At 41.3% G+C, this 10,561-nt stretch overlaps 1 long non-coding RNA gene across 1 annotated transcript; it reads left to right on the forward strand.

Annotated features, from left to right (window-relative positions):
- Window positions 1–233: 233 nt before the first annotated feature.
- Window positions 234–9,604, forward strand: LOC139827545 (uncharacterized). The gene is made up of 2 exons (XR_011738263.1): window positions 234–318; window positions 7,291–9,604. It is a non-coding gene; the product is annotated as an uncharacterized lncRNA (long non-coding RNA).
- Window positions 9,605–10,561: the final 957 nt, after the last annotated feature.

Raw genomic sequence — 10,561 nt, forward strand, 5'->3', positions numbered from 1 at the left:
CCCTAACATGAGCAAGGCCTGTGGCAGTTGCACTTTCACCCCTGAGAACTGGAGCCTTCAGTGGGGCAGTTAATGGCTCTTTTGTGGGACCCAGAGTCGGTTGACAGGGTCGTTAGCAGAGGAGGGGCCCAGAGAAGCTGAGAAGCTTCCAGAATGCCCACAACCAGATCTGACCAGACTATAAATGGGGTTCCCACTGAAGATTCCCTTTGTGTGATCTTCTCAGAGCAGCGGGTCTGTGCTGGAGCCCTCGCCTTAAGCAGGAATGCAATCTAAGAAAACTTTCCAGGACTGGGAGCACCTCACCTCCTCATTTGGGTGAGCAATGATTTACTGGATATATCGCTGAATAAGTCCTTGTCTAACCAGGCAAGTGATAGTTCACCCTGGAGTCAGAGGGCTCTGGTTTGTTTCTTGTGAGTGTGTGCATGTACACTGTGGATTCTCATTTTGCTGCACCCCAATAATCTCCTCAACTGATATCCAAACCTTTATGTTATGTTGTCAGAGTGCTAACTAATTGTATAAACCCTGTTTCTAGTCTGTTTATTGGCTGCATTTTTTCGGACAGAATAAAGTCAGTTTTAGAACTTGTTTTCCACCTAAAACTGCCTTTGGGGTGTCTCTGTGACAGGCTCATTGGCTTTAAAAGCAATCCTCAAATTACAGGAAGGTAGTGATACAGGGAATTAACAATCAGTTAATTAACTTTTAAAGACACTTAGCTAACCCTTTAACCTACATCACTATTGCCTAGCCTTGCTTAGCTTTGTGTAACTTATTGGAACTTAATGAAGAACTATCACCTTATTTCCTCTTCAGCATGAGGAAGTGTCTCTATGGGACAGCTCAGGCACTTGAAGGTAGTCAGGTTTATCTTGAGGTTTTTTTTCCTCTTCCTTAGAGAAGAGTCTCACAAGAGAGTGGCCAGTTGCCTGCTTGAGTAAGAATTCAATTTCTTAAGGCTGCACTGGATACAGGATTAGGCTTTGGGGCAACTTTCCTAGAGTTCATCTTATATAGCAATTAGATGCTGAACAGGATGACTACAGGGACAGGAACTGTTGGCAAGGGTGATTTATGACTGAACAGGTTGCATAGGTCATGTTGTGCACTTTCCTTCTGGATGCATTTCTTGGTTTTGCAGGACTCACAGACACATCCATATGAGTAAACGAGAGGGCCAGAGAAGGGGGCCAAGCACTATCATGCAGCTGCTGTACTATTTAATTTTCAGCACACACCTTGACACACTTTCACTCATGTCAAAAAGCCATTTAGAGACAACATCTGTATGTATCCTTTTCACACCACAGAAGAGAGGTTTGCAATGTACAAAAAGTTATGCTATGAGAAGGCAGAGGATTTTCATTATCTGAACCTGCTACATCTTGCTATAGATATTGTCAAGGACTCACAAAATAATGTCTAAGACAATAGAAATAGATTGAGGTGAGTGCTTGATCTGAAGAGATCTATTATGTACTAGGGACACCTATTACAGAAACCAACTAATCAGGTTAGTTTATTATTTCACTATTATGTATTATAGTAAGTGTTAAAAGTTCTTCCCTCAGGCATGCCATCTCACCAAAACCAACAGGAGGTCAATATAGGCAAGAGGATGCCTAACCTACTCCTGGTTCGCATCAGTGGAAACCTAGACAGAAAGGTGGTAAGAGCAAAGAGGTAGCTGCAGCACTGGGGGCTGCAACAGTACCTGCAGTAGAGAAGCACCTCAGAAAAAAAGATGCTATTGCCAGCACAACAGATGAGTGCAAGGGTTTTGGGCATCAACCTCTGGGCTCCCACAGAGAGTTGGGTTTTGCTCTGGCAGAGCCCAAAGAGGACAGGAGACACTACTACCATCTGTCCTCCCACAGGGTGGAACTCTTCCTCTGGGAAAGAGGGCTCAGCTGGCACAGGCAGCACAACACACATCTCAGCAGAAGCCAGACAATGTCTGTTTCTCTTTAGCAGAAATTCCAGCTGCTTCAGATATCCCGAAGATAAAGAACAAGCCAAAAGAAAGCAATCCAGATCCTATCTTGTAGCTTAGTTCCAAATTAGCAACTGTAGCCCTTTTAATTGTTGCTTTATTTGCGATCATCTATGAGAAAAAACAGTTGTTTGTCATGCTTCAATTAATACATGACTTGACACAGGTTTTCTGTTGAGATCTAACAAAAGACAGTTTGAAGATACTAATCATCAGACAAGCTCCAAATAAGACTTATGTTCAATAAAAGGTTGATTCCATGCAATAGCAGATAAACCTTGAGCCCAAATAGATGGGTTTTGTACAGTGTGAGAAGGAGCCTTTGCCCTCCTGTTTATATTTTTTTTGTTGTTGTTTTTTTTTTTTGTTTGTTTGTTTGTTTGGTTTTTTTAATTGAGTACTACTTTTTAATGATCCATGTAGGATTCTGGCCAGAAAGCTGACTCACTAGGCTGGCCTGCCTCAAAATACAACCATCACAGCACTGAAAGCTTCACACTGGGAATGGTTAACATTGAAAATGAGCTTTTTTTCAGTGCCCAGGGCACTTTGTGCAGTACTCGTTCCTGTTTTGCTGCTTTTTCAAGGCTTGCATGTACCTTCAACAGTACACTTGCTGTGTGGTAGGGATCAAGGAGAGTTCACAACTTATCTTTACTACTAGCTCTTTTCATGCAAGTGAGACTGATTCCTCATAAGTGCAAGACCGCTGTGCCTGAGGCTTCTGAAATGAGCTGGACACATATGTTCCATCTGCTTAAAAAGTAATTACAGGGATCAACATAAGCTCCTTGCTTTTTATGGAACAGCATTTGCTCTTATTAGTGAAATAGCACTTCAAGAGAGTCAATAACTACACAAACCTATTGGTTGTGGATACAGCTATATTTTGTATCTATGTCAGAGTTTTATGATTTTGAAATCAATGAACATTTAATATGGCTAACAAATCTTTTTTTTTTCTCTGAAATATCTGCTATGACAGTACTGGTTTGAGTTAATGTAGCATGTGATACAGGGAAATCTCCAAACACAAGATACCACTTGCTTAAAAAAGAAAAAATCAATTCACTGACGCTTTGTCAACAAATAGTTAAATCTCTACCTATCATACATAGGATATTGACACAGGGGATGTTCAGGAACATGGTCATATGCCCAATAGGCAACAACAGATGGTGTATGACTGCAGCTAATGTTCTAATCTACGACAGTTTGGAGTTCATAAAAAAAACAAAAAACACAACAAACCAGACAGTCTTGCATTATCCCACATCATAAGGTATGAACTGTTGAAATAGAAGCATGAGGTGGCAACACCTTAAATTAAGAGGTCACCTCTTTGGAAGGGGAAGTCAAGGAGGCTTAGAAAACGGCCAGGTTCAGAGCGCATAGACTGAACTATTTATATGTTTAGGCTTGTGGCTCAGTCCTCTGTTCTGTTCTCCCTGCAGCACCTCCATAGTTCTTAAGAACATTGCCCCAGGAGAAGAAAAGTGTGTTTGATATACAGATGACCTGCCAATGACAAAAGCCACTTTTTTTTTTTCAGATATTCATATATATACAAGCAACTATTTCTGTAAGACACTGAATTCTTGGGAGATGCTAATTATTAATAGGTCAGCATTTTACCACATTAAGTTTTTCTTGGTGGAAAATGGAGAGAGACTTTATGTAAGTTCTAGCAATCTTTGCTACAGCTTACAGAACTCAACTGAAGAATTCCTTTTAGGCAGCAACAGAAACTTCTAGAGGCTATTTTTCCAAATTACTGCAGCTCAAATGGAGTAAAGGCATATCTTGTTATCTCTTCATATGAAAAGTCACTTTGTGTCTACTCTTTTGGCCAGCAGGATCACACATTTCAAAGATGTATTTGTTCTTGGGGTTGTTCACACCAAGTTGTATCATTTATGAAGCAGTATTACTAATCATAGTCACCTCCAGCTGAGTAGCTTTAAAACAGGCAGCCTGGATACCAGTAAAACACTTGATGAAGCAGCACAAAACATGCAAACACCTCAGCAGGGCAAGTTACCTTTACTTTATGCTACTGCAATTAAACTGCTTCTATCTTTTAAATGAGCTTGGGGGTCTAGTGACATTCAGGGGTGACTGACTCTCCAACTGGCTATCCCGATTTTCACTCCAAAGAAAGGAGTCAGAAGATATATTTGAAAATGTATATATACACACCCCATCCCCACCTGTAAGAAGGGATGTCAGAAGTCACAAGCTAATAAACATGGAGCAGAGGAAACAGAAACAAAGGCAGATTTTCAGGCTGGAGAAAGTAGATACATAAAATTAAAAAAGATCACCATAACTGGGTAAGGAACTACACAAGCAGCTTATTTCCCACCAGGCCTACAATGCTTAGTACTCCCAGAATCAAAATACTAAAGCTGATTGAAGTCATATGTGGACAATTTTCTTGCAAATAGTATTACTGAAACAAGGATAAGCATCAACTGCAACACACTCCTTTCGTTTTTCCTATAGGGAAATTTTTAAGAACAATTGACTTTCAAATGTTATTTCAGAACAGAATTTTGAGTGGCTTACGATAAAAGTTAGCAGTAGGTTCAGATGCCTGCCCCAAAGCATGGGTATCATTCCAGTGCTCTCTGCTTTGAAGTTTCTCCCATAAGCTGTACAGGGTGATGTCCTACATGGACATATGTACAATGCTTTAATACCACAGGCTAATGCCATGTAAATTCAAATATACATGCTGCTTTTCTAAGAAATGGTGACATATGCAAAACAAAAGCACAACCGGGTTTTAGAGAATTACAGTCACTTGAAGTTTGTTGAAAAGAAGCATCTCATGAAACTTCCCAAGTCCAGTTCATACCTCATGGACAACATACTGACATAGGGTCTTCCACAGCTGCTGGCAGCCACAGGACACTAACAAGTGGTTCCAAAGAGAAGAATGCAGACAGACGCTTCCAACCCCAGTCTTTGCAGGAAACATCAATCAAAGCCACATGTAAGATCACCCTGGCATACCCAACAATCATCCCAACACAGCACAGGTCATCCTCTGGTATGTGCTAGTAATGAAGCTGAGCAAGGCTCATAGTTTTTATCTTGTCTCACAATGGTACTGCTGCTTTCTCTGTTGAACTGATTCTAAGAAGTGCAGGCACCAGTTCAAAATACAAACAGAAGAGATTAATGCCTAGTAGAAATCCAAGGAAGATGAGCAGCCAACAGTCTAGGGCATTCAGAATATTGCACATTAACCCTGCAGTAGGTCAGTGCTACAGCCAATATGACAACACTCCTTCATAAAGGAGGGATTGAGGGATTGCAGCTTTTCTTCAGCTCCTACTTAGAAGTGTTATTTGTGGGTTAGCAAAAACACAAGAACAAAGCAGTGTCTGACGTGTGGAGAAAATGTGGTTTGCTTTTTCCCCCCCCCTTATCGCTCATTCTTTGAAATGTTAAAATGAAGGAAGAAATTAAAAAGAAATGATGATAACACAAAGACTGAGGAAGAACCAAAGTTTTAGAAGAGCTCCAAGAAAAAAACACAGAACCCTTTATTAGGAAACTGTGGCCTGTGCTGCCAGTGTTGTACACAGAACACTTTAATTATTGCCTTTAAGTAGGAATCTAACCCTGACTGCAGGCCTGAGTCAGGAACTCTCGCATCTTCGCTCTAGTCCTCACAAGCACTCCATTGTCAAAAAGTCATTTGATATTTTTGTTTTCTACCACGATACTCATCTACAATAAAAGATTATAAATCAGATTTATTGCTTGGATCCTTGTGGATTACAGAATATTTTAACATGAAAGGGGCATAGGAACACATTATATTTGCAACATAGAGCAAACATTTCTTGTTCATAAAGCATCAATTTTGTGAACTCCAGCCACTTCAGTTTTCTTCACTTTGAAGTCTAGGACACTAAAACCAGTGACTGAGATCAGTGACCTATAAAAAAAACCCTACCTGCATAAATTGGTAACCACACAAATGCAGTTTGAGTAACTGTGTACAAAAACAAATACATCCAGTCACCCTAAAAAAATATCTGACCAGAATTGCCAGCAAATATTAGTTCTTGATTTAGACAAGTTCCATAAAAATACTACACTTCACCTACGTAACAAAGTGACTCGTACAGACACAAGTGACTAAGCAAGCACTGCAAAAATGTTCACAGTGAATCTGCCTCCTTTCAGCAACACTTTGAGATTCAAATGCTTTTTGTGGTACATTGATGCCACCTCCCGGCCACTTTGATAACTCAGACACTAAATTTTGTATCTGGTACTGATTTTTTTTTTTTAAGGGACAGACAGCAGTTCATCTGAGTGCAAAAATTACTTATTGCCATTAAAATTTATAACCAGCTTAAAAAAAACCCCTATACATCACTATATGGAAACAAACTCATGCCTGACCAGTTAAGTACGTGACAGTCAAGCTCTCGCATGATTCCTGAAGGTGCCCAACAAGGTATGCCCAAGCCCATCTCCACAAGCTGGCTGCAAGTTTCAAAGCTTCTCCATTTCCTCCCAGCCTGCTCTGTAGTCTCAGGTCAATATCTCAGAGCCCTGAGGGCATAAGTCATTATTTCTCAACTACTAGATACAACTATAAGATCTTAACATATATATTTTATAACCAAAACAGATATATGTTACTCATCCCATGTGGATGTTTGAGCCAGTAATTCAGTAGAAGGCTGAAGGCATCCATTTATTCTAAGCCTACTCTTTGCTGAAGCAGCCTTTTCAGAGTTAACACAACCTTCCAGCTTCACGCATGGCTCAGTCTGTAGCCTAGAAAACCACAGGTCAGGAAGTCAGGTAACTTAAGGTGGAAACCCAAAACTCTGAGTGGTCAGAACACTTGAGCTGAACTGGAATGGTTCAGCAAAAGTGTCCAAACAAAACTGTATTCCATGAGAAGCGGCCCATAATCCCTGTGTGGATGAGCAGAGACAGGGCTTGGGAGAACCAGTGGGGCCTAGAATTTCAGATATAGGCAAGAGACAGGAATCACCGGACCAGTATGAACTTCTCCCACGAGCTCAATGTGGCCCACTAGGGACTAATAACCCAAATATATCAGTGAGGTCTAACCAAAGGGGCAAGTATCACACCCCCAGTACTGAGGAAGGTTGGAGTTCCAGCAAGCACTCTGTATAGGGTCTGCTTCCATGCTGCATTATCTCATGCTCACCTACATGAGTGGAGAGGGTATTTGATGACCAAAGGTGTACGAAAGCTAAAAGAGCCAAGCTGACATTCCTTTCTTCCTGCAGTTGTCTCATGACTCACTGCCCAAGAGCATGATGTGGGAATTCTGGAGGGAAACCACATGCCTCTTGAAGATACTGGTCTTCCCACCATCTTCCCGGAGTCTCCTGAGATTTAATCTGGCACACAGGCTGGCCAAGAAATGCTGTCAGGCCTGCTACAAGTTCTAGGTAGCTGACCACAACTATCTCCAAGCTCTTCCTTCTCTAGTCCCTTCTCACTTTTGCCTTAGACCACAGTTGTAAACAGCACATCTTCCAGCATGGCCTCCATTTACCAACCAACCAAAATTCTTGTGACACACAAGCTTGTCTACCTCCCAGTCAGCTGCTATATATTTGCAACAAAATCACACCAGGAAGCAGGACAACACAGGCTTTTTCTCCTGCCTTGGCCTACAACCAATCCATGACTGCACATTGCCTACTGAAAGAGCAGCCCCGCACCTGACATCCAAGCCTCTGATCCTACCAAAGAGTGGAAAGAGGCATGAAACCTTCCAGGCTTGCTGGTATGCGAAAGGGAAAAAAACATTACTGCAGTGTCAGCAGGTAACTGCCTTTCATTCCACATAAACTGCCACCTCAACCAATATTTGTCATGGCTACTGTTCACAAGGTTATGTCTAGTGTTGTTAGCTCATACCCTACAGCATTTATGGAGGGGAAGAGGCTGTTTCGCCTCTTGGAAGTAGAGGATGGTTACACAAGTACATTACCCTTGTGTGCAGTTTGCTTGGTTTCTTGGACAGACCTCCCACAACAGGAAACCAGCACTTTGGGACAGAGTTGTTTCATGGTAGATTTCTCCTACAGCTCACAGCCATACGCAATTGCATTTAAAAACCTAAGACAGCCCTCCTGCTCAGACTAGTGCCTCACTGCCTCTCCACACACTTGGACCCATGCCCTAGTTCCACCTGAAGCCTCACATACCTGTTCTCCCCCTCCAGCCTAACAACACATACAAGGAAAGCAGGGCTGAATCTCAGCTGCCACAAGCACAGGAGACCCTATGCTTCCAAAGAGATCTCTACAGTACCACTACAGTAAGGACATGCTATGACACCTCAAGATCTGGTTGTTGCCCCGGTCTTCAAGATGACTTCTTCCACCTTCTTGAACTACATGCACAGCCCAATTGCTTGTCTCCTGGTAGTCAATGACTATCCAGGTACACAGCCTGCTCCTCCTGCTGCCAGGCTATCCAGCCAAACATTTCAGTCCTCTCATGACAGACTGAAAATGAGCATTTCCTTGCAGTCTAAGGTGCTACCATATCACAACACCTGGGAAGCCAGAAACCTTGACACCATTGGCTAGAAAAGCAGTCAGAAAAGAGAGAAATAAAAAAAAAAATAAATGGAGAAACAGAAGGTACAACAGAAAGAATGGAAACGATAATGAGGAAAATGTTGGGTAGACTGTGGAACAGCAGAGTAAGACTCAAGTGTGATTCTTGACAGTGTCCAAAGTGCAGATGCCAGTTACACTTTACACAGCATGGGAAGCACTGCAGTGTCACATTTTCATTTAATTCTGTCAGTGCACACATGTGTCACTCACCCTTGCTGGGGGACTTCACAGTGGTAAGGTCCACTCAGTAGTTTGGTTCATTGACACCATAGGCATACACTGGGAACAAATTTTGGATGAAACTAAACCAAAAGATCTAACTAGCATACAACAGAATGAGCTCTGCGATTCAAACCACTACGTGAGGACAATAAGGTTTCATTTCAAAAACACAGACTAACACACTACTGTAGATACAGCCTTTCAAGAGCAACTCGTAGACACCTAGGGGAACCTGGCTAAATATCAAGTGAATCCCTCAAATCAGGTTTAAACTCCCAAAATCTCTTTTCAACAGTATATGCCTGTGATACCAAGCCCGTGGGTGGAGCAGAGGAAGAACTGCTTAATTAAAAGCAACACAAATTATGTAATACATGGGAAGATAAAGGTACTCACATTTAATGCCTACTCTGATAGCATCTCTCAATTAGTTCTCAAAACCTAAGACAGAATAATTTTTTTTCTTTATAGTTATATTGTTTTATAACAAATGTAAACATACCTTGTCTTAGGTATTTTCCACTAGTCCTCCTCCAATCACTGGAAATTTATACAAAGAATCACACCTTACTTGGTTAGACTTGGGAACAGAAGATTCCAGAGTGGGGAAGAAACCTGGAAACCTTTGCCCAAGACAAAGCCTGCTTTTCATGGCAGCTTCAACATTCTTTTCCTTTGGAATCTTCAGATAACTTAAAGACCTCATGAAGTCTGCCAAATATAAATAAATTTGTACATCAAACTGAAGTAAGCCTAATTTCAATGCCACAAGTTCTGAGTTATTATGAAGCCATGCACTATGGATATATTTCAGTACTGTTCAAGGGATATGGTTTCCACATCAGATAGGGATAAACATGCAATAAAATGCCAGTTCCACACCAAGAGCTTTTCATACCCTGGCCTTCGACCACTAGATGGCATCTGCGTGCTAGACCAATTCTACCACGAAGAAAACAGTCAGCTGGGTTATATATTTTTCATTAAATGTGTTAAATTCTTGTAGAGCATTTGTATAACCAAGGCAGACCAAAGAGCATAATGTCATCTTATTCTAGGTGGTGATGGCAAGGCAAAAGCCTCTGAGACCAATATCTCAGTTGTTTGTGGTTGAACCTTTAGGTAAGAACCCTGAGTAGGAAAGAATTAAGGCTTTTGTTCTCCATCACTGCGTTAAGCAGAATGGGGCCTTAAGTCTTAGAGATCATCCTCTTAATCCAGCCTCCTGGAAACTAGACACAATCATGGTGCAATTAAGAAGTTCATTAAAATGTAATTCTCATAACATGTTCCCTCTCCCAGCATTTCAGAGAAATGAAACTGGTTCTGTCTTTGTGGAAGGTGCAAGAAACCACTCGGGAAGAGCAACCTGAAATATAAAATATTCTAGGGTAGATACTGGAAAATTACTCATTTGTATATGCCCAGAAATTCAACAAGACAATAAAGGACTTACATGAGGCACTGTAGAAATGCTGCTGGGAAGCAGAAAGAGGGAACAATGTGAAATACTTGTAACTACTTTTACATTATTACATGTATGTTGGGACTTCAATGCAAAGCCATCAAGAAGAACATTACATTGGAACATATTTACTCGCGAAGGTTGTCCTCTGCATTCTTCAATGTTGTGCACTCCTCTGCTTCATGTCATGAGCTGCACCAGTTTGTCCACAAGATAGTATCAGTTTTTGCCTGG

The sequence above is a fragment of the Patagioenas fasciata genome, chromosome 3 (genome assembly GCF_037038585.1).
Source record: "Patagioenas fasciata isolate bPatFas1 chromosome 3, bPatFas1.hap1, whole genome shotgun sequence".
Classification (NCBI taxonomy): domain Eukaryota; kingdom Metazoa; phylum Chordata; class Aves; order Columbiformes; family Columbidae; genus Patagioenas; species Patagioenas fasciata.